Source organism: Loxodonta africana, chromosome 4 (assembly GCF_030014295.1).
Source record: "Loxodonta africana isolate mLoxAfr1 chromosome 4, mLoxAfr1.hap2, whole genome shotgun sequence".
Lineage (NCBI taxonomy): Eukaryota > Metazoa > Chordata > Mammalia > Proboscidea > Elephantidae > Loxodonta > Loxodonta africana.
The window spans coordinates 129,598,103-129,622,436 of NC_087345.1; the positions used below are offsets into that span (position 1 = coordinate 129,598,103).

The following is a 24,334-nucleotide window of genomic DNA, read 5'->3' on the forward strand; positions in this document are numbered from 1 at the left end:
CGAAAGTTCAAAATTCATAGGTCAGGTGACAGGCTGGAGACTTATTCTGGCTCACAGGATTGTAGGGGCTGGCAGGTCCAAAATCTATAGGTCAGGCACTGGATGGAAACTCCCGCAGGCTTGCATCCCAAGATCTGTAGGTCGGAAGAGGGAAAATTACAGAGTTGAGAGAGAAAGAGGGAGAGAGTTCTGACAAGGTATCTATTCATAGTCTGAAGGCAGGCAATAACCTAAGGAAAGACCACTTTCAACTGCTTGATTGATTACATTAGATTACATTACACAAGATTGTTACATTATATTACATTACGTTATAGAACAGCAACTAGTATTTGGCCAAACCACTGGTAATCATGGCTTAGCCAAGTTGACACATAAAATTAAACCTCAGACCTCTCATTACTGTGATATGTACACACACACACACATATACATCTGTGCCCTAAAGCTCCCTCACCTGATGTGATGGTTAAAGTTTGTGTATCAACTGGCTGGGCCATGATTCTCGGTGGTTTGGCAGTTATGAGGTAGTTCGACAGCTATGCAATGATGTAATCACCTCCGTGGTGAGATCTGCTATGAGCAGCCAAGGAGCTGAAAGGAAATTTCCTTGAAGTGGTGGCCTGCATTCGATATATGTGAACTTTCTGGCAAAGCTCGCTGACTTTTCCTCACTCTGAATCCTGCAGCTGCCTCCTGTTCTGTTCATCTGACCTCCAGTTCCTGGGACTTGAGCTAGCAACATACCCACCAATCTTGGGATTTGTCAGCATCCACAGTCTGTGAGCCAGAAGCCTGTTGTCTGACCTGCTGATCTCAGCTACATGAGTCAGGAGAAGCCTCCAGCCTGACCCATGGACTTGGGATTTTCTGGTCTCTACAACCATGTGTACCATTTCCCTGATATAAATCTCTTTTTCTCTCTCTCTATATATATATATAAAAACAAACAAAAAAAATCAAGTCAATTCTGATTCATAGTGACTCTATAGGACAGGGTAGAACTGCCCCACAGAGTTTCCAAGCAGCAGCTGGTGGATTCAAACTGTGAACCTTTTGGTTAGCAGCCGTAGCACTTAACCAGTACACCACCAGGGCTCCATATATATGTGTATGTATGTGTATACACACTTCATTGGTTTTGCCTCTGTAGAGAACTCAGCCTAAAACACCTGGCTTAAGCCAAATGTCAACGCTTCACTCATTTTGCCTTGAAATCTTTCAGCACTTACTCTCCAGTGTTCCAGTCCCTTAAGATCCTTTGAACATGACTGTAGCTGTTCTAATAAACCTTATTTTTACTAGTATGTCAAGTATTTAATTGTTTATTGTGCTATCTCATTCAGATAATATTCTGTTATTTCCATTAACACCCATATGTCTTCAAAAGAGGACATTAGTGAGAATTTCAAATGTAAGATAGGTAGACTGTGCGTTTTGAGAGCAGAAACCTTGATTTATAATGTCTCTGGACATACAATTTATCATTCATTCTCATATAAAAGCAAACTCCATTCAAAAATAAGTTTCATGGGTTTTTTGCTTCTTTGTCTTTTGTTTTTTAACCATCATAATATTCCTAGGGAGTGCAAAATGTTAACATAATTGGCTGTTCACTGAAAGGTTGGAAGTTCAAGTCTGCCCAGATGCATCTTTGAAGAAAGTCCTGGCGATCTACTCCAAAAAATCAGACACTGAAAACCCTATGGAGCATAGTTTTACCCTGGCACACATAGGGTTGCTGTGAGTGAGAATCACCTTGGCCATAACTAACGAAAACTAAAAACCAAACTCACTAATGTCAAGTTGATTCTGACTCATAGTGACCCAATAGGAAAGAGTAGAACTGCCCTATAGGTTTTCCAAGAAGCAGCTGGTGGATTCAAACTGCTGACCTTTTGGTTAACAGCCGTAGCTCTTAAGCGCTTCGCCACTAGGGCTCAGACAATAAGCTAATTTTTTTTTTTTTTTTTTGCTATTCCTATAGATGAACCTTTTTGTAAAGATGAGCTTTACATCAAAAACAACAACAACAACAAAAAAGCAAGATTCGTGACTGGATTTCTCAGCTTCCATGAATTCAAAAATTTTCCATCTTTTTAATTTGTGTACATTGTGTTTATAAAGCTGCCTTTACTCAACCACCATAATTGCTAAAATCTAGATCCTCACTGAAGAATGTGAATATGAAATTTCCTTCATAGCTTTTATGCAAATCCAAGTTGAAAGACGTGATGTTTATAAAAATGATTCTTTACCTAATTTGAAATCTATCACCCTTTTTTTTCTGAAGACTTTATTGTGTTTTAGGTGAAAATTTACACAGCAAATTAGTTTCCCATTCAACAATTTATACACAATTTTTTCCATGACATTCTGGTCTCAGGCTGCAGGAGGCTGTGGTTCATGTGGGCCATTAGTCCTATAGACTATTTGCTTCCTTGAGCCTTTGGTTTCCTTCACCCCCCTTTGCTCCAGATGGGAAGAAACCCATAGTTGTATCACAGAAGATCACTCACAAGCTTTTAAGATCCCAGACACTCCTCACCAAACAAGTATGAAGAACATTATCTTTATGAACTACGTTATATCAATTGACCTAATTGTCCCCCAGCACTATGGTCCTTAGCCTTCAAGCCTATTAACTCAGTCCCACCAAGTGTTTGAATATATGCCTAAGAAGTTTCCATTACTGTCCCTCCTATGTGTTCTATTATATGTATGAATATATATGCAGCACATACAAATATGTATATACAAAGGCTCACAACTGTACCTATTTATGCATGCACACTGCACCCCCATACACCCTCCACACCTACGTAGCATACATATCTACCTGTATAACCACTCACAAATTGTTGGTTGTCATTACTGTTGTTGCAGAATTGTGTATGTTACAGCATCTACCATGGTTGTCCTTTACTCGTAGATATCTATCCCTCAGTGTCTTCACTTACCTTGGTCACATTGTGCTGACTTCTCCAATATTTTCTGTTGCCTTTACCAGAATTAACATCTGTCTACGTTTTACTATTTAGTAAGTGATTCTCCCTTCCTCCCCTCCCATCGCTGATAGCCATCAAAGAATGCTGCTTTCTGTGTGCAAACCTATTCTTGAATTTTTATAAAGTGGTACTGTGCAACATTTGCTCTTTTGTGCTTGATTTATTTCACTCAGCATAACGTCCTCCAGATTCACCCATGTTATCTTCCGCAGGCTAGTCCTTATGCTTTATCATTGCATGCTATTTCTTTGTATGTGTATACCAGAAAATCTACCCTTTCTTGGTTTTAGTGTTGGACATCAGCAAAACAGCAGAAAGCTGCTTAATTATGATCATTTTTTATCAAATATAAAAATGTCTTAAATGGTAGAAGGTTAAGATTTTGCCTACAGCTTTTATATTTGGATGAACAAATTTGTAAGAATTGTGACAAAATAGGCACAAAAAGGGACTATTGTCTTAGCCATCTAGTGCTGCCCTAACAGAAATACCACAAGTGGATGGCTTTAACAAACAGAAATTTATTTCCTCACAGTAAAGTAGGCTAAAAGTCCAGATTCAAGGCATCAGCTCCAGGGGAAGGCTTTCTCTCTCTGTCAGCTCTGGAGTAAGATCCTTGTCCTCAATCCTTCCCTGGTCGAGGAGATTCTCAGGTACAGGGACCTGGTGTCCCAAGGATGCACTCTCTCCGTGTGCTGCTTCCTAGGTGGTTTGAGATCCCCACTCTCTGCTTGCTTCACTTCTCTTTTATCTCTTGAGAGATAAAAGGTGGTTCAGTCCACACCCCCAGGGAAATTCCCTTTACCTTGGATCAGGGAGTTAACCTGAGTAAAGGTACTGTTACAATCCCAGCCTAATCCTCTCAACATAAAATTTCAATCACATAATGGAGGACAACGACACAATACTGAGAATCATGGTTTAACCAAGTCAATACACATAATTTTGGAGGGGACATAATTCAATCCATGATGTTGTTGTTAGGTGCCGTCGAGTCAGTTCCGACTCATGGCGACCCTATGCAGAACAGAAACAAACACTGCCCGGTACTGAGCCATCCTCACAAGCTTTGTTATGCTTGAGCTCATTGTTGCAGTCACTGTGTCAAAGCACCTCGTTGAGGGTTTTCCTCTTTTCCTCTGACCCGGTACTCTGACAGGCATGATGTCCTTCTCCAGGGACTGATCCCTCCTGACAACATGTCCAAAGTATGTAAGATGCAGTCTCGCATCCTTGCTTCAAAGGAGCATTCTGGTCACACTTCTTCTAAGACAGATTTGTTTTTTCTTTTGGCAATCCATGGCATATTCAATATTCTTCACCAACGCCACAAGTCAAAGGAGTCAATTCTTCTTTGGTTTTCCTTATTCATTGTCCAGCTTTCACATGCATATGATGCAATTGAAAATACCAGGGCTTGGGTCAGGTGCACCTTAGTCTTCAAGGTGACATCTTTGCTGTTCAACACTTTAAAGAGGCCCTTTGCAGCAGGTTTACCCAATGCAATGCATCTTTTGATTTCTTGACTGCTGCTTCCATGGCTGTTGATTGTGGACCAAGTAAAATGAAATCCTTGACAACTTCAATCTTTTCTCCATTTATCATGATGTTGCTCATTGGTCCAGTTGTAAGGATTTTCGTTTTCTTTATGTTGAGGTACAATCCATACTGAAGGCTGTGGTCTTTGATCTTTGTTAGTAAGTGCTTCAAGTCCTCTCCACTTTCAGCAAGCAAGCTTGTTTCATCTGCATAACACAGGTTGTTAATGAGTCTTCTTCCAATGCTGATGCCCGGTTCTTCTTCATATAGTCCAGTTTCTCATATTATTTGCTCAGCATTCAAATTGAATAGATATGGTGAAAGAATACAACCCTGAGGCACAACTTTCCTGACTTTAAACCAATCAGTATCCCCTTGTTCTGTGCAAACAACTGCCTCTTGATCTATGTAAAGGTTCCTCATGAACACAATTAAGTGTTCTGGAGTCCCCATTCTTGGCAATGTTATCCATAGTTTGTTATGATCCACACAGTCGAATGCCTTTGCATAGTCAATAAAACAAAGGTAAACATTCTTCTGGTATTCTCTGCTTTCAGCCAGGGTCCATCTGATATCAGCAGTGATATTCCTGGTTCCACGTGCTCTTCTGAAACTGACCTGAATTTCTGGCAGTTCTCTGTCAGTATACAGCTGCAGCCATTTTTGAATGATCTTCAGCAAAATTTTGCTTGCATATGATATTAATGATATTGTTGTATAATTTGCACATTCGGTTGGATCACCTTTCTTGGGAGTAGACATAAATATGGATCTCTTCCAGTCCGTTGGCCAGGAAGCTGTCTTCCATATTTCTTGGCATAGATGAGTGAGTACATCCAGGGCTGTATCTGTTTGTTGAAACATCTCAATTGATATTCCATCAATTCCTGGAGCCTTGTTTTTCGATAATGCCTTCAGAGCAGCTTGGACTTCTTCCTTCAGTACCAGCAGTTCCTGATCATATGCCACCTCTTGACATGGTTGAACATTGACTAATTCTTTTTGGTATAATGACTCTGGGTATTCCTTCCATCTTCTTTTGATGCTTCCTGTGTCATTTAGTATTTTCCCCATGGAATCCTTCACTATTGCAACTCAAGGCTTGAATTTTTTCTTCAGTTCTTTCAGCTTGAGAAACACTGAGAGTGTTCTTCCCTTTTGGTTTTCTATCTCCAGCTCTTTGCACGTCATTATAATACTTTACTTTGTCTTCTCGAGAGGCCCTTTGAAATCTTCTGTTCAGTTTTTTTACCTCATCAATTCTTTGTTTTGTTTAGCTGCTTGACGTTCGAGAGTAAGTTTCACAGTCTCCTCTGACATCCTTCTTGGTCTTTCTGTCTTTCCTGTCTTTTCAATGACCTCTTTCTTTCTTCACGGATGAAGTCCTTGCTATCATTCCACAACTCATCTAGTCTTTGGTCATTAGTGTTCAAAGCATCAAATCTATCCTTCAGATGGTGTCAAATTCCAGTGGGATGTACTCAAGGTCATATTTTGGCTCTTGTGGATTTGCTCCGATTTTCTTCAGCTTCAGCTTGAACTTGCATATGAGCAATTGATGGTCCGTTCCATAGTCAGCTCCAGCCTTTCTGACATGATATTGAGCTTTTCCATCATCTCTTTCCACGAATGCACTCAATTTGATTTCTGTGTGTTCCATCTGACGAGGTCCATGTGTATATTCGCCGTTTATGTTAGTGAAAGAAGGTATTTGCAATGAAGAAGTTGTTGGTCTTGCAAAATTCTATCACCCGATCTCCGGCATTGCTTCTATCACCAAGGCCATATTTTCCAACTACCGATCGTTCTTTGTTTCTTTCGCATTCCAGTCACCAGTAATTATCAATGCATCTTGATTGCATGTTCGATCAATTTCAGACTGCAGCAGCTGATAAAAATCTTCTATTTCTTCATCTGTGGCCCTAGCGGTTGGTGCATAAATTTGAATAATAGTCATATTAACTGGTCTTCCTTGTAGGCGTATGGATGGGTATTATCCTATCACTGACAGCATTGTACTTCAGGGTAGATCTTGAAACTTTCTTTTTGACAACGAATGCAACACCATTCCTCTTCGAGTTGTCATTCCCAGCATAATAGACTATATGATTGTCTGATTCAAAATGGCCAATACCAGCCCATTTCAGCTCAGTAATGCCTAAGATATCGATGTTTATGTGTTCCGTTTCATTTTTGATGATTTCCAGTTTTCCTAGATTCATATTCATACATTCCAGGTTCCTATTATTAATGGATGTTTGCAGCTGTTTCTCCTCATTTTGAGTCATGCCACATCAGCAAATGAAGGTCCTGAAAACCTTACTCCATCCATGTCATTAAGGTCAACTCTACTTTGAGGAGGCAGCTCTTCCCCAGTCATCTTTTGAGTGCCTTCCAACCTGGGGGACTCATCTTCCAGCACTATATTATGCTGCTATTCATAAGGTTTTCACTAGCTAATGCTTTTCAGAAGTAGACTGCTGGGTCCTTCTTCCTAGTCTGTCTTAGTCTGGAAGCTCATCTGAAACCTGTCCTCCATGGGAGACCCTGCTGGTATCTGAATACTGGTGGCATAGCTTCTAGCATCACAGCAGCACGCAAGCCCCCACAGTACAATAAACTGACAGACACGTGGGGGAATCCATGACATTATTATACTTTTAAAACTACCAAGATCAGTTATTGCCATTGAGTCGATTTTGACTCATAGTGACCCTATAGGACAGAGTAGAACTGCCTCATAGGGTTTCCAAGGAGTGCCTGTTGGATTCAAACTACCGAACTTTTGGTTAAGTAGCTTTAGCTCTTAACCACTACCCCACCAGGGCTTCCATATATTTGTGTGTATATATACATATATATTATATCTGGATATATATAGGGATATATACATATATGTGTATGTGTGTGTGTTTGTATATTTATATATGTACATGTTCAGAAAAAGCTAACTTTCAGGAAAGTAAGGTGAGAATGAGACTTCCCAATATAGTATGTTATACAAAGAACTAAAACGAGATTGACATATATTATTCAATATAAAGTCAAATTTATTTAAATTTTTACAGAGAATTTGCAGGAATGTGTACATAAAACTACATAAAATTTAGTATTAAAAACCCATATGATAACGTAAAAATATTCACAAAATTCTTTACCTTGATGCATTATAATTTCAGGTGTAGGCACAGACATTTTAACAATGTTAAAGCATGTGGCTTCAAATACATGTAAAGTATATGAAAAGACATAAATGTCAATGTTTTGCAGACCTCAGAAGTAGATAACTTATAACTACGTCAGAGATGAAGATGCTAATTTTATTAATCCCGGGCTTGCATTACACCTCCCTGCTCCCCTTGCCCTGCCATGTCCCAAGAAACACTAAATAAGCTGTTGCTTACAGATATAAGGATTCTTTTCCCCACAGGGTTCATCCAAAATGTCTTTGTTTGGACTATACGCTATACAGTTCCTTGGGTTCAAAGTCTGAGAATGAAAATCTGCAATGAAGAAAATGATGCCACGTAACAAAAGGAAATGAGAATATTTATGATAATGTTGTTTTTGATTAAACAATAGAATTTTTTAAGCATTTGAATAAGATAAGGCATTCATTTATTATGTTTTTCATTTAATAGCCACAAATTTCATGGTTTCAGAGTACAAAGTTACATAAAATGAGTCATTTCCTCAATAATCAGTAAGCATTGAGGCCAGGAATTTTTTTAATTCTTTGTAATTCCTGTTGCTGTTAATGGTTTTGATGTATATTTTACCCACATATTTTTTAAAGATGTATCAGCTAATACAGTCTAGGGGGACAAATCAAAGCATACAATTTGTCACTGCATGATGTTGCAAGTCCCATGTTTAGAAGTAACAATGACATTCAAAGTTTACATGAACATAGAAAATAAGCCCAGAATCCACTACTCATCTGTCATTTTGTCATACTGTGATGGCTTGCGTGTTGCTGTGATGCTGGAAGCTTTGCCACACGTATTTCAAATACCAGCAGGGTCACCCATGGTGAACTGGTTTCAAGGGAGCTTCTAGACTAAGACAGAATATGAAGGAGGACCTGGAAATTTACTTCTAAAAAAATTGGAGAGTGAGAATCTTATGAATAGCAGTGGAACATTGCCTGATATAGTGCTAGAAGATGAGCCCCTCATGTTGGAAGGCACTCAAGAATGAGATGGGTTGACACAGTGGCTACATCAATGGGCTCAAGCATAACAATGATTGTGAGGATGGCACAGGACCAGGGAGTGTTTTCTTCTGTTGTATACAGGATCGCTATGAGTCAGAACCAACTCGGTGGCACCTAACAACAACAGTAACAACATGGCCAGGATATTTGAAACACCAGAGGATGCTGAGAATATTGGACTCCATCAGAATAAGAAATATACCACTTTCATGGGCTTCCTTTATGTATGAGAGCTTGTGTGCATGCACATACCATGTGTTCGTACCAAAGGAAAAAAAAAATCATATATTAAAAGTTTTTCATTGACATAAGTACACCAGTTTTCATGTCACCTGAGGAAAGACTTGGATTTTCTGAGTTGGGCTAAAATTGTATATAGTTGCACCATTCTCCTTTCAGTCATGGCGTGCCCTAGACAGTTTACCTTTCTCGTAGCGCTCCTAGGTGGTACCTGTGCTGGTGAGATCTAAATATTAACCCACAAAGAACAGGAAAGGTATCTGATTACCAGAAACTTACAGATCCTGGGAGGGAGCAGAGCCATCCTCCCACAACCAGGTGCCATGTGTTTCATTATAAGAGATCCCAGGCCAGTAAAACTGTCGACGGTAGTTCAAAAAATCCTGCTTGAAAACACAGACAGACATATGAAGCTAACTTGAACCTACCCTGGGATTAATATGCATCAGAGTTGGCCTATCAATCACACAAACCAAATTCATTTTTAACTTCTAATTTAGAAGGGGCAGTCACAGGGTTCATATTTATTTTACCAGACACATTCATTTATGAAGGAAAAAACAATACCACAAAATCTCACTTCGCTGTGGAGTGCAATATGCTATAAAGGGAGGCAGAGTTTTCATGGAACACTTTCTTCATAGAGGATCACCACTGAAGTTTGATTGCAAATCAAAAGTATCTTAAGAAGTAGATATGGATGTAATCTACTAAACCTATACTCCACACAGTTTCTGCACACAGCTAGAGAAACTTCCACTTTTTGTTAAGAAGGGGACAATTTTTATGATGCTGTTTTTCCTGCTAGTTGCTATTGAGTCAATTTTGACTGATGGCAACCCCATGTGTTACAGAGTAGAACTACTCCAAAGAATTTCCTTGGTTGTAATCTTTACGGCAGAAAATTGCCAAGGCTTTCTTCCACACTGGTTGGTTTTTTTGTTTGTTTGTTTTATTAACTTTTATTGAGCTTCAAGTGAACGTTTACAAATCAAGTCAGACTGTCACATATAAGTTTATATACACCTTACTCCGTACTCCCACTTGCTCTCCCCCTAATGAGTCAGCCCTTCCAGTCTCTCGTGACAATTTTGCCAGCTTCCAACTCTCTCTGTCCTCCCATCCCCCCTCCAGACAGGAGATGCCAACACAGTCTCAAGTGTCCACTTGATATAATTAGCTCACTCTTCATCAGCATCTCTCTCCTACCCTCTGTCCAGTCCCTTCCATGTTTGATGAGTTGTCTTCGGGAATGGTTCCTGTCGTGGGCTAACAGAAGGTTTGGGGACCATGACCACCGGGATTCCTCTAGTCTCAGTCAGACCATTAAGTTTGGTCTTTTTATGAGAATTTGGGGTCTGCATCCCACTGATCTCCTGCTCCCTCAGGGGTTCTCTGTTGTGCTCCCTGTCAGGGCAGTTATCGATTGTGGCCAGGCACTAACTAGTTCTTCTGGTCTCAAGATGATGTAGGTCTCTGGTTCATGTGGCCCTTTCTCTCTCTTGGGCTCATAGTTATCGTGTGACCTTGGTGTTCTTCATTCTCCTTTGAGCCAGGTGGGTTGAGACCAATTGATGCATCTTAGATGGCCGCTTGTTAGCATTTAAGACCCCAGACGCCACATTTCAAAGTGGGATGCAGAATGTTTTCATAATAGAATTATTTTGCCCATTGACTTAGAACTCCCCGCAAACCATAGTCCCCAAACCCCCGCCCTTGCTCCGCTGACCTTTGAAGCATTCAGTTTATCCCGGAAACTTCTTTGCTTTTGGTCCACTCCAGTTGAGCTGACCTTCCATGTATTGAGTATTGTCCTTCCCTTCACCTAAAGCAGTTCTTATCTACTAATTAATCAGTAAAAAACCCTCTCCCACCCTCCCTCCCTCTCCCCCTCTTAACCACAAAAGTATGTGTTCTTCTCAGTTTATACTATTTCTCAAGATCTTATAATAGTGGTCTTATACAATATTTGTCCTTTTGCCTCTGACTAATTTCACTGAGCATAATGCCTTCCAGGTTCCTCCATGTTATGAAATGTTTCACAGATTTGTCACTGTTCCTTATCGATGCGTAGTATTCCATTGTGTGAATATACCACAATTTATTTACCCATTCATCTGTTGATGGACACCCTGGTTGCTTCCAGCTTTTTGCTATTGTAAACAGAGCTGCAATAAACATGGGTGTGCATATATCTGTTCTTATGAAGGCTCTTATTTCTCTAGGGTATATTCCGAGGAGTGGGATTTCTGGGTTGTATGGTAGTTCTATTTCTAACTTTTTAAGAAAATGCCAGATAGATTTCCAAAGTGGTTGTACCATTTTACATTCCCACCAGTAGTGTATAAGAGTCCCAATCTCTCCGCAGCCTCTCCAACATTTATTATTTTGTGGTTTTTGGATTAATGCCAGCCTTGTTGGAGTGAGATGAAATCTCATCGTAGTTTTAATTTGCATTTCTCTAATGGCTAATGATCGAGAGCATTTTCTCATGTATCTGTTAGCTGCCTGAATATCTTCTTTAGTGAAGAGTATGTTCATATCTTTTGCCCACTTCTTGATTGGGTTGTTTGTCTTCTTGTGGTTGAATTTTGACAGAATCATATAGATTTTAGAGATCAGGCACTGGTCGGAGATGTCATAGCTGAAAATTCTTTCCCAGTCTGTAGGTGGTCTTTTTACTCTTTTGGTGAAGTCTTTAGATGAGCATAGGTGTTTGATTTTGAGGAGCTCCCATTTATCTGGTTTCTCTTCATCATTCTTGATAATGTTTTGTATTCTGTTTATGCCTTGTATTAGGGCTCCTAACGTTGTCCCTATTTTTTCTTCCATGATCTTTATCGTTTTAGTCTTTATGTTTAGGTCTTTGATCCACTTGGAGTTAGTTTTTGTGCATGGTGTGAGGTATGGGTCCTGTTTCATTTTTTTGCAAATGGATATCCAGTTACGCCAGCACCATTTGTTAAAAAGACTATCTTTTCCCCAATTAACTGACACTGGGCCTTTGTCAAATATCAGCTGCTCATATGTGGATGGATTTATATCTAGGTTCTCAATTCTGTTCCATTGGTCTATGTGTCTGTTGTTGTACCAGTACCAGGCTGTTTTGACTACTGTGGCTGTATAATAGGTTCTGAAATCAGGTAGAGTGAGGCCTCCCACTTTCTTCTTCTTTTTCAGTAATGCTTTGCTTATCCGAGGCTTCTTTCCCTTCCATATGAAGTTGGTGATTTGTTTCTCCTTCACCTTAAAAAATGTCATTGGAATTTGGATCGGAAGTACATTGTATGTATAGATGGCTTTTGGTAGAATAGACATTTTTACTATGTTAAGTCTTCCTATCCATGAGCAAGGTATGTTTTTCCACTTAAGTATGTCCTTTTCAATTTCTTGTGGTAGAGCTTTGTAGTTTTCTTTGTATAGGTCTTTTACATCCTTGGTAAGATTTATTCCTAAGTATTTTATCTTCTTGGGGACTACTGTGAATGGTATTGATTTGGTGATTTCCTCTTCGATGTTCTTTTTGTTGATGTAGAGGAATCCAAGTGATTTTTGTATGTTTATCTTATAACCTGAGACTCTGCCAAACTCTTCTGTTAGTTTCAGTAGTTTTCTGGAGGATTCCTTAGGGTTTTCTGTGTATAAGATCATGTCATCTGCAAATGGAGATAATTTTACTTCCTCTTTGCCAATCCGGATGCCCTTTATTTTTTTGTCTAGCCTAATTGCTCTGGCTAGGACTTCTAGCACAATGTTGAACAAGAGCAGTGATAGAGGGCATCCTTGTCTGGTTCCCGTTCTCAAGGGAAATGCTTTCAGGTTCTCTCCATTTAGAGTGATGCTGGCTGTTGGCTTTGCATAGATGCCCTTTATTATATTGAGGAATTTGCCTTCAATTCCTATTTTGGTGAGAGTTTTTATCATAAATGGGTGTTGGACTTTGTCAAATGCCTTTTCTGCATCATTTGATAAGATCATGTGGTTTTTGTCTTTTGTTTTGTTTATATGGTGGATTACATTAATGGTTTTTCTAATATTAAACCAGCCTTGCATACCTGGTATAAATCCCACTTGGTCACGGTGAATTATTTTTTTGATATGTTGTTGAATTCTATTGGCTAGAATTTTGTTGAGGATTTTTGCATCTATGTTCATGAGGGATATAGGTCTATAATTTCCTTTTTTTTGTAATGTCTTTACCTGGTTTTGGTATCAGGGAGATGGTGGCTTCATAGAATGAGTTAGGTAGTATTCCGTCATTTTCTATGCTTTGAAATACCTTTAGTAGTAGTGGTGTTAACTCTTCTCTGAAAGTTTGGTAGAACTCTGCAGTATAGCCATACGGGCCAGGGCTTTTTTTGTTGGGAGTTTTTTGATTACTGTTTCAATCTCTTTTTTTGTTATGGGTCTATTTAGTTGTTCTACTTCTGATTGTGTTAGTTTAGGTAGGTAGTGTTTTTCCAGGAATTCATCCATTTCTTCTAGGTTTCCAAATTTGTTAGAGTACAATTTTTCGTAGTAATCTGATATAATTCTTTTAATTTCAGTTGGATCTGTTGTGATGTGGCCCTTCTCGTTTCTTATTCAGGTTATTTGTTTCCTTTCCTGTATTTCTTTAGTCAGTCTGGCCAATGGTTTATCAATTTTGTTATTTTTTTCAAAGAACCAGGTTTTGGCTTTGTTAATTCTTTCAATTGTTTTTCTGTTCTCTAATTCATTTAGTTCAGCTCTAGTTTATGTTATTTGTTTTCTTCTGGTGCCTGATGGATTCTTTTGTTGCTCACTTTCTATTTGTTCAAATTGTAGAGACACTTCTCTGTTTTTGGCTCTTTCTTCGTTTTGTATGTGTGCATTTATCAGTATAAATTGGCCTCTGAGCACTGCTTTTGCTGTGTCCCAGAGGTTTTGATAGGAAATATTTTCATTCTCTTTGCATTCTATGAATTTCCTTATTCCCTCCTTAATGTCTTCTATAACCCAGTTTTTTTTCAGGAGGTATTGTTCAGTTTCCAAGTATTTGATTTCTTTTCCCTAGTTTTTCTGTTGTTGATTTCTACTTTTATGGCCCTGTGGTCTGAGAAGATGCTTTGTAATATTTCGATGTTTTGGATTCTGCAAAGGTTTGTTTTATGACCTAATATGTGGTCTATTCTAGAGAATGTTCCATGTGCGCTAGAAAAAAAAGTATACTTTGCAGCAGTTGGGTGGAGTGTTCTGTATAAGTCAATGAGGTCAAGTTGGTTGACTGTTGTAATTAGGTCTTCCGTGTCTCTATTGAGCTTCTTACTGGATGCCCTGTCCTTCTCCGAAAGTGGTGTGTTGAAGTCTCCTACTATAATTGTGGAGGTGTCTATCTCACTTTTCAGTTCTGTTAAAATTTGATTTATGTGTCTTGCAGCCCTGTCATTGGGTGCATAAATATTTAATATGGTTATATCTTCCTGATCAATTGTCCCTTTTATCATTATGTAGTGTCCTTCTTTATCCTTTGTGGTGGATTTAAGTCTAAAGTCTATTTTCTCAGAAATTAATATTGCTACTCCTTTTTTGCTTATTGTTTGCTTGATATATTTTTTTTCCATCCTTCGAGTTTTAGTTTGTTTGTGTCTCTAAGTCTAAGGTGTGTCTCTTGTAGGCAGCATATGGACGGATCGTGTTTCTTTATCCAGTCCGAGACTCTCTGTCTCTTAATTGGTGCATTTAGTCCATTTACATTCAGCGTAATTATAGATAAATAAGTGTTTAGTGTTGTCATTTTGATGCCTTTTTATGTGTGTTGTTGACAATTTCATTTTTCCACTTACTTTTTTGTGCTGAGACGTTTTTGTTTGTAAATTGTGAGATCCTCATTTTTATAGTATTTGACTTTATGTTTGTTGAGTCGTTACGTTTTTCTTGGCTTTTATTCTGAGTTATGGAGTTGTTATACCTCTTTGTGGTTACCTTAATATTTACCCCTATTTTTCTAAGTAAAAACCTAACTTATATTGTCCTATATCGCCTTGTATCCCTCTCCATAGGGCAGTTCTAAGCCACCTGTAGTCAGTCCCTTTTTGATTATTGTGATCTTTTACGTATTGACTTCAATGATTCCCTGTTTTGAGCGTTTTTTTTAATTAATCTTAATTTGTTTTTGTGATTTCCCTATTTGAGTTGATATCAGGATGTTCTCTTCTGTTACCTTGTGTTTTGCTGATATCTGATATTATTGGTTTTCTGACCAAACAATTTCCTTTAGTATTTCTTGTAGCTTTGGTTTGGTTTTTGCAAATTCTCTAAACTTGTGTTTATCTGTAAATATCTTAATTTCACCTTCATATTTCAGAGAGTTTTTCTGGATATATGATCTTTGGCTGGCAGTTTTTCTCCTTCAGTGCTCTGTATATGTCATCCCATTGCCTTCTTGCCTGCATGGTTTCTGCTGAGTAGTCTGAACTTATTCTTATTGATTCTCCCTTGTAGGAGACCTTTCTTTTATCCCTGGCTGCTTTTAAAATTTTCTCTTTATCTTTGGTTTTGGTAAGGTTGATGATAATATGTCTTGGTGATTTTCTTTTTGGATCAATCTTAAATGGGGTTCGATGAGCATCTTGGATAGATATCCTTTCGTCTTTCATGATGTCAGGGAAATTTTCTGTCAGCAGATCTTCAACTATTTTCTCTGTGTTTTCTGTCCTCCCTCTCTGTTCTGGGACTCCAATCACATGCAAGTTATCCTTCTTGATAGAGTCCCACATGATTCTTAGGGTTTCTTTGTTTTTTTTAATTCTTTTGTCTTATTTTTTTTCAGCTATGTTGGTGTTAATTCCCTGGTCCTCCAGATTTCCCACTCTGCATTCTAATTGCTTGAGTCTGCTCCTCTGTCTTCCTATTGAGTTGTCTAATTCTGTAATTTTATTGTTAATCTTTTGGATTTCTGAATGCTGTCTCTCTATGGATTCTTGCAACTTATTAATTGTTCCACTATGTTCTTGAATAATCTTTTTGAGTTCTTCAACTGCTTTATCAGTGTGTTCCTTGGCTTTTTCTGCAGATTGCCTTATTTCATTTCTGAGGTCATCCCTGATGTCTTGAAGCATTCTGTAAATTAGTTTTTTATATTCTGTATCTGATAATTCCAGGATTGTATCTTCATTTGGGAAAGATTTTGATTCTTTTGTTTGGGGGGTTGTAGAAGCTGTCATGGTCTGCTTCTTTATGTGGTTTGATATCGACTGCTGTCTCCAAGCCATTACTAAGATATAGTAGTGATTTGTTCTATATTTGCTCACTGAGTCTTATCTTGTTTTGTTTTCTATCACTATATGTGGATGGGCTACTAGATTGTGGTGTCTTGTTTGTTGTAGCCATTGACTTACTTATGACCTATTGCCAGCTGGTTTGGGCTGTTGCCAGATATATATGTCTGAGTCTATTCACTATTCTTGAGTAGAATCTGATTTTTGATCATCAAGTGTGTGATGCACCCTAACACCTATCCACCTCAAGAAGTAGTGGTGATAGTTATGTGTACCAGATTCTATTGGCAGCTGGGGTTCACACTCCATTGGGGGACAGGATGCTGACAGGCTTCCCCCAAGTGTCAGTGAGGTAGATGTGTCTCTATTCCTAAAGCACCTTGGTGGGAGGGCTCTGCAGCTGTACTTTAGGCCCCCAATGCAAGTACCTCTACAGATTGGTAGGTGTCACCCTCCTTAGACCCCTAAAGCAAGAAGCTAGGTGGTCTGGGGGGAGCTTCAGCCCTCAGTTCCCTGTTGTGGGTCAGTTAGGGCTCTGTTGAATAAAAAGAGATATCAAACCTGGGAAACTTGTTTTTCCAGTAAATCCGCTAAAAAAAAATGCAGTCAGATCCCTATCAGAACTGCCTTTGCATTATAACAGCCACCTTGTTCCCTGTAAGGATGAAAGCCCAAGATTTGGATCATATATGCTTGGCTGGAGCTGGTTCTGTGTTTTTACTCCAATTAGGGAAGGATTTTTGGTCCCTGCATTTTTTGTGGTTGCTTCTCTCAGGCCGGAAGAGTGGGTTAGGAAAAGACCAAAAAAAAAAAAAAAAAGGGGGGGGAGAAGGAAAGCCGCGGAGCCAGAGCCATTCTCCCTCTGGCTTAGGAAATTCCAATGTTAATGAAGCCACCTGGGAAGGGGAGGGGAGGATTCAGAAAAACAGGAGAGAGTAGCACCCCGGAATATAGACAAAGTTACTTATCTTGCTTGGGATGACTATTTTATCTGAGATTCCCGAGGGGCATGTCACCTATGTGTGCTGGCTGTGTGGAGATTGCCCCCGAGGGTCTGGCCCGCTGAAGCCGCAGTCAGATCCTCCACTGCCAGTCCAAAGCCCAGCGTCAAGGTTCCCCTGCTGGGACGCTGCACTCCCAGCTCCAAAATCAGTCACTGCCTCCCGGGGACTTCTCCCACCAGCCGCGTCGCCACGCTGCCCATGCGGACCAGCTGGGCCCCTCCCGGTGTCAGTTCAGGGGGTTAGGACTGCGCCCTGTGTTTGCGCCGTCACAAGATGTTGTGTTCAGCTTCCCTGTGCCCAGTCCTAAGCCCGGAGCCAAGGTTACCTGGCTGGGACGCTGGCTCCAGGCTCCGAAAACAGTCACTGCTTCCCCGTAGTTGTTCATTCTCCGTCTCTGTCACTCAGGTCAACTCTTTAAATCTGTGTTTGTTGTTCAGGGTTCGTAGATTGTCATGTATGTGATCGATTCACTTGTTTTTCCGAGTCTTTGTTGCAGGAGGGATCCGAGGTAGCGTCTACCTAGTCAGCCATCTTGGCCACCCCCCCCCACACTGGTTGGTTTTGAACCACCAACATTTAGATTAGCAGTTGAGTGCAAACCTTTTGTGCCATTCAATATCCAATATACTGGTTCCACAATATATCCCAGAGATATGACTAAAGGCAGGTAATTACAAAAGAAATTGAACTCAATTAAAAGAACTAAAGAGTACAGTCATTAGGTTGGTTCCTTGAATGAGTAAAAGTAGTGATCTCACATTTCTTCTTTGACTACTCACTGGAAAGTTTATTGCACTTTATCTAACATCTTGAATTTTATCCCCATGATATAAATCTTTGAGGATTTTTATGAGGTTTATAATGGTTGTTTCAAGGTACAGGGAATTAATAGATCATTTTTCAAATTGTGAAAGAAAATGATAAATTGTACGTTATGGGAACAGAGAGAGTTCTCTTACCCACAAGACAAAAGGTCATCTTATTAAATGTTAGAAATCTATGTGCTGTATAATCATAAATATATATATAGTTTTGTATGTCTTAAACTGTAACTAACCTTTAGAAGTAGCTTGCCTTGTTTCACATAATTGCATCTAGGTGATCAGGCTCACTGAAACACAGAAAGGTGAATGAACACGTCCTGTTTCCAAGAGTCCTCAGGACTTGTGACTCTGGCTCACTGATTCTGTGACTGTCTTAGCAAGGCTTCTATTTCAGCTTTGATGATATTGCAGCACATACTGCCCTCTTACAGGATTGATGTACTCTGGCACACTCATCCTATCAGAGGTCTTTTGCTCAAAGTTACTAATAAAATTGTAGATAAGCACTTTGAAATTTGTATTAATTGGAGCACTCATTTCCATGGTAAGTTGTGTATCGTCCCAATTTGCAAATTTACGATTAAACCTACATAGTAATCTGTTAATGGTGTTCTGGGTTGTTTATTTTTGACAAAATGTAACCATCCATGGACTTTATGATTAGACTTGAGTCATAGAGCTCAGCTTATTTTAATGTTATATTTTTCAAACTTAAAAAAAAATGTGGGAAACAAAAATAAAGTACATGCCAATTCATCTCTGCTTTTCAGTTGAAGTAGACTGGAATTCTGAGAAGCACAGAAATTTCTACTTTCTGCTCAAGTTTTTTCTGCATTCAAAATGAGGTAACAGCTGCATCGGTACCCAATCCACTTTTCTGGACAAGAACAGCAGTCAGAGTCTAAGAAAAAACAAAACAAAACATGATTGATGGCTCTGAACATTTAAAAATTTCAATGCTATTTAATCATTCATAAATCACTTGTTTTTTATGAATATTTTCCACAAATATTCTCTGAGAATCTACTATATATTTTTACTCCACAGCATGCTGTGTTCAGAGAATGTTAATGTGACCAAGTCAGAAATGATCTCTTTTTCCCTAGAGTTATATTCTAGAGCTGGAGTCAGAATTATATAATTTCCAATCATTTATTAATTACATTTAATGATACCTTTGGTAAGTATACAAAATATATTCATCATATTAAGACAGCACGTAGCAGGACATGGGATGGGAGAAAGCTAGAAAAGTTTTTTTTTTTTTTTTTAAGTTTTTTCAGAAGAGATCCCAAAGCTGAGCTCTGCAGTATAAACAGGGTAACTAGATCAAAGAGAGTCTTTAATGGAGAAAGCATTTTAACATGTTTCCTGAGGCAAAAAAGAATAAAGTACATTGAAAATGTTCTGGTGGCGCAGCGGTTAAAGTGCTCAGCTGCTAACTGAAACGTAAAATGTTGGTCATTTGAATCCACCAGCTGATTGGCCAGATAAAGATGTGGCAGTCTTTTCCCATAAAGATTATAGTCTTGGACACCCTATGGGGCAGTTCTACCTTGTGCTATAAAGTTGCTATGAGTGCAGTATGGAGCCTACCTCCCTGGAGTTCTATGATGAGTCCTGGAGAGAATACTGTAAGAAACAATGAGAAATTTACTTAATTTGGTGCAGATTTAAGTGAAGCCATGAAATAACAAAAAATATTACAAACTAGTAAGATAAAATCTTCATTGCTAAATGGTTTTATAATGGTTTTGACCTTTATAAACACTTGTCTAAAGAAACTTGCCAATTATTCAAGAAAATTCCCAAGATAGCCATCAACAAAAGACATATTACTCCTAAGATTCCAGAAATCAACCTCCATGGAGTGGTCTGAAAAACTGGAAAAAGAGAGATAGGCAAAGACTTAAAGAACAAACAAAGGGACTAAAGTTTTTAAAAACAGAAGCCAATTAGAAAGATTCCAAAAATTTTTTTGATTTTATAAAACAGTTGTTTTGTCAATGAAATATTGAAAGACAGACATTCAACTCAGGACTCAACCCAATGCCAAGGCTTTTATGTGGTGTACTTTATTCTTCAGTGAGACTATCCATACATTTTCTGTGCTATCCTCTCCATCTCTAGAAGACAGTAAAGCAAATTTACCATTATCTTTTTAATTGGTAAAGAAGCTTCTAGAATAAGAAGGGATCAATAGGCTCAGATTCTCTTTTATGCACTTACATAACAGACATTACTTTTATTCTGTCAACAAAAGTAAAAAGTATGATTGCCATTAGGTAGATGAGAAAACTGAGGGTTCAAGAATAACATTATTTTTCTCACAGCGTCAAAGTGGGTAAGTATCCATTTCTTGAGTAGGACATCAAATTAAAGGGTGTTTAGGCCTAGAGTCTTTCCTTTAACACTTTCTGTCATTGTCACGGACAATAACACTACCTGGAGAGTGTCCTTCTGCTAATCTTAATGCCGGCTCTGCTCTGAGAAGTGTCTTCCTGCTCATAGCTCTGTGGAGATATTACAGTGAAGAGATGAGACAGGAGCACTCTGGACCTGGTTGTAGACGTTCCACAACCAATGCATGCTTATACCTCAGAGAGCTGGATTTGTATTCCACTACATTGAATTATGACACATAAACACCCTTTATTACAAGAAGATTACATTTTCTCATACCCAAAATTATTTGCGTATGGACTTTCCCCCTAGGACAAATCATCAAATGTTAATGCAGAATCAATCTTAGGTGATTCTGCATTAACTTCAGCACACCCCCGAAGAGTGTTGTTTTAGTTAACAACAGTATAATGAGTCAAATTCTAAATCGGGGTGATCTTTGGATGTCACAGCACAAATGGCCAATTTTTTAATAAAATACTTTGAAACATTGTGTAATTAATATTTGGGATTATCTATTTCTGTGACAGAATTATGTTGATCACGACTTAACCACATAAATTTTGTTCTTTTTCAGATTTTAGAGTACCTCCATCAGAAACCACTCTTAAAACCTGTTAAAAGAGCATCAATGTTTTCTAGATTAGAGAATTTATAATCAGAAAATTAAAATCAGTGTGGAAAGTACAGCCACATGGCTAGCCTAAAAATGTCCACAGCATTTATACCTATTTCTCTTAAAGCTCTGCCTGATATTAGCCATGTCCATGAGATATCTGTCTCGGATACGTAATATCTGTATAATCTTCTTGGGGAAACACATGATGTTCCAAGGCGGATGCAGGGAAGGCACAAACGAGTGCTGTCTGGAGAAGAGCACTGGTGGGTTAGAGAGTTGAGCTGGAGGCTATGGAATTCAAAGGTGCATATGAGGAAATTTAAAAGAAAAATTGCATATTTCGATAATGTTCTTAAATCACCTCTTTGTAAGCCACATTATGTGTAGTACAAGCAAGGAGCTGAAAAATGACCAGCATTAAAATGTTCCGGATATCACAAAACAGGAAATTCTCACTGTACTTTTATAAGATGAACCCTATGATTAGCACCAGAGAAGTGACAGGGAGTCTTTTTTTATATGTTTGAACATCACAGTCTATATTTGGAAAATATCAAAAAATAGACAAAGGTAAATTTATTTAGTATAATATAAATTCTACACAGACTTCTATTTTAATCACAATAAATATTCACTTTGTATAAAACAATTTAAAACATTTTACACATATAAACTCATGAGTATAAAAATGGCTTGGTAAGGAATACACTATAACGATCCTTGATAGGTGAAAAAACTGAGGTCCAGTAGGGTGAAGCCAAGTAAATTGTCCAAGATTGCTTAAATTTGAAACCCAGGCAGTCTTGCTCCAGAGCATACATGCAATACATTTCAAATCAAGCCCAACGCTTTGTGTCTATATTTCCTGTAGATTTTTATTTCTTTTTTTTTGCACAAAGTGGTTGGTCTAACCCTCTCTCATTTCTATGTTACCCATCTCTGCCTCATTTAGATCAGCCAGGAGAGGCAAAGGCCAAAAAAGTAGAACCAGAATATCTTCCCATTACTGTTGTGTGTTCACGCCCATACACACAAACACATACACACACATACACATACTCGGAGGTCAAAAAGCTTCCGCACAGAACTCAAAGACAATTCTCATGATTATGAAGTTTATTAGGGAAGTAACAGGTTAGAAGTCAGGTTCAGGGACACTGAAGATACAGTTCTTCAATCAGGATAGCCTCTGCTCAGCTGAGGCCACAGGCATGTCTCTTTTTGGGCCCTTGCCTTCTGCCCTGCTCAGGCAAGTGTTACAAAGCTCTTTTCAGCTCTGCCAGTAAGTGCCCAGAACCACCCTAATTTTCTAGTAAGCCTCTGCCTAAAAGCACTTAGCTCTCTAGCTCTGTGGGTTGGTAAGTCTAGCTCCACTGCATGTGCTCAGAGGCACCCTACTCCACCAGGAAGCCTCCTGCAGTATTGCTCTGGGGGCTGGCAAACCCACCATGCCATCTCCTGCAAGGCTTCTGGTTCTGCAGCTTCTGCTGCTGTCATTTTTCTGCCACTGCTCCTCACCATCTCTAACCATCTCCAATGTAACAGCTCTCTCCCTGTCTCCACAGTCTAGGAGGTTTTCAGTGCAGGTATCCCAAATCCAAAGGACGTGCTCCACTCCTTTCTTGGTGGTCATGAAGGTCCCATTTCAGCCTCTGGGGTGGCTCATTTTAAGTCTAGTGGAATGGCAAAACTAACCAATCTCCTCATTAGGGTTCCATATACCTAATTTGCATGGCCCCACACCCATGAGGGTGCCATGCAACACCTTATTTACATTGGTAGCAAGCTATCCAAACCCCTTGGTAGGCCACAAGCACTTAATTTGCATAGTCCCACCTAGTCATTTGACAGGAGTTACAAAGACTATTCCTGTAAGGGTCATACTAAGTAATTCACTGCACTGCAGTGAAGAATATTAAATATACCATGCACTGCCAGAAGAACGAACCAATCTACCTTGGAAGAAGTACAGCCAGAATGTTCCTTAGAAGCAAGGATAGCAAGACTTACATTAGACATGTTATCAGGAAGGACCAGTCCCTGGAGAGGGACACCTTCCTTGGTAAAGTAGTGGGTCAGTGCAAAAGAGCAAGACTCTCAGTGAGATGGATTGACACAGTGTCTGCAACAATGGGCTCAAAGATAGCAATAATTGTGAGGATGGCACAGGACTGGGCAGTGATTCATTCTGTGTACGTAGGGTCAGAATGAGTTAGAACTGACTCCATGGCACCTAACACCATATATAAATGCACACTTATGTACATCTATAAATAGACACCATATGTATGTGTGTATATGTATGTATATATATATGTATATACACACATGTCATTGTTGTGTGCCATTGAGTCAGTTTGGAATTCTGACTCTACATACACATTATATGTGTGTGTGTATATATGTACATGTATATGACATGGATTCCCACTCACAGCAACTCTATAACACAGAGTAGAACTGCCCCATAGGGTTTCCAAGAACCAGCTGAGCTCTTAACCACTGTGCCACCAGGGCTTCTATATAAGTGTGTGTGTGTGTGTGTGTGTGTGTGTGTGTGTGTGTGTGTGTATACAGTGTATTTTTAACTTCTCCCTTAATTCTTTCCAAGCTGCATGCCCAGGTTTATCCCTTTTTGGGCATAGGCAGTTGTGCCACAGAATCTCTGCCACTCATCCCCTCCTGTCACAGAGGTTGCCATTGCATCACCCATACCCACTGAAACTCTTGGTGAGTTCTGGCAAGTGAGTGTCTGCATCTCTGTGTCTGGGCCATTTTTTCTCCCAGAACTGCTGAAAGCCTTGATGCTCTCACAAACAGCAGTCCAGAGATGCTGAGGAATTACTGTCACCACTAGAAAAAGAAAAAAAAAAAAGGATGAGGCCTTAACCAATGACGCTCAGGATGTGGTGTAGCCCAGCAATCTTGGCCCTGTGATGAGACAGTTCTGAACCTTGTGTTTTACCCCATTTCCTAGAGTTAATATCCCTTCCCTATGTTTATACCGTACACTTCCTAAATAAACTGGTTGCACTAGAACCTTTTTCAGGGTAGGAGGTGGAAAGAATTCAGATTGAAATTCTGCCAAAAAGTTCAACTTCCCTTACTTAAATTTGTTTTGAAAAGTCATGTGTCCTTCCTAAAGATGCAGATCAACACCTTCATCACTCCTTGCAAGTCCTCTCCTTCCCTAGTGTCCACCACAGGTCACCGTGCTCTCTTTCCTGTAATTTACTGCTTACC

General features: G+C 39.2%; 1 pseudogene; it reads right to left on the reverse strand.

Annotated features, from left to right (window-relative positions):
• Positions 1-7,467: 7,467 nt before the first annotated feature.
• The window catches only part of LOC135231243 (natural killer cells antigen CD94-like), a 50,979-nt pseudogene continuing 34,112 nt past the window's right edge, over positions 7,468-24,334 (reverse strand).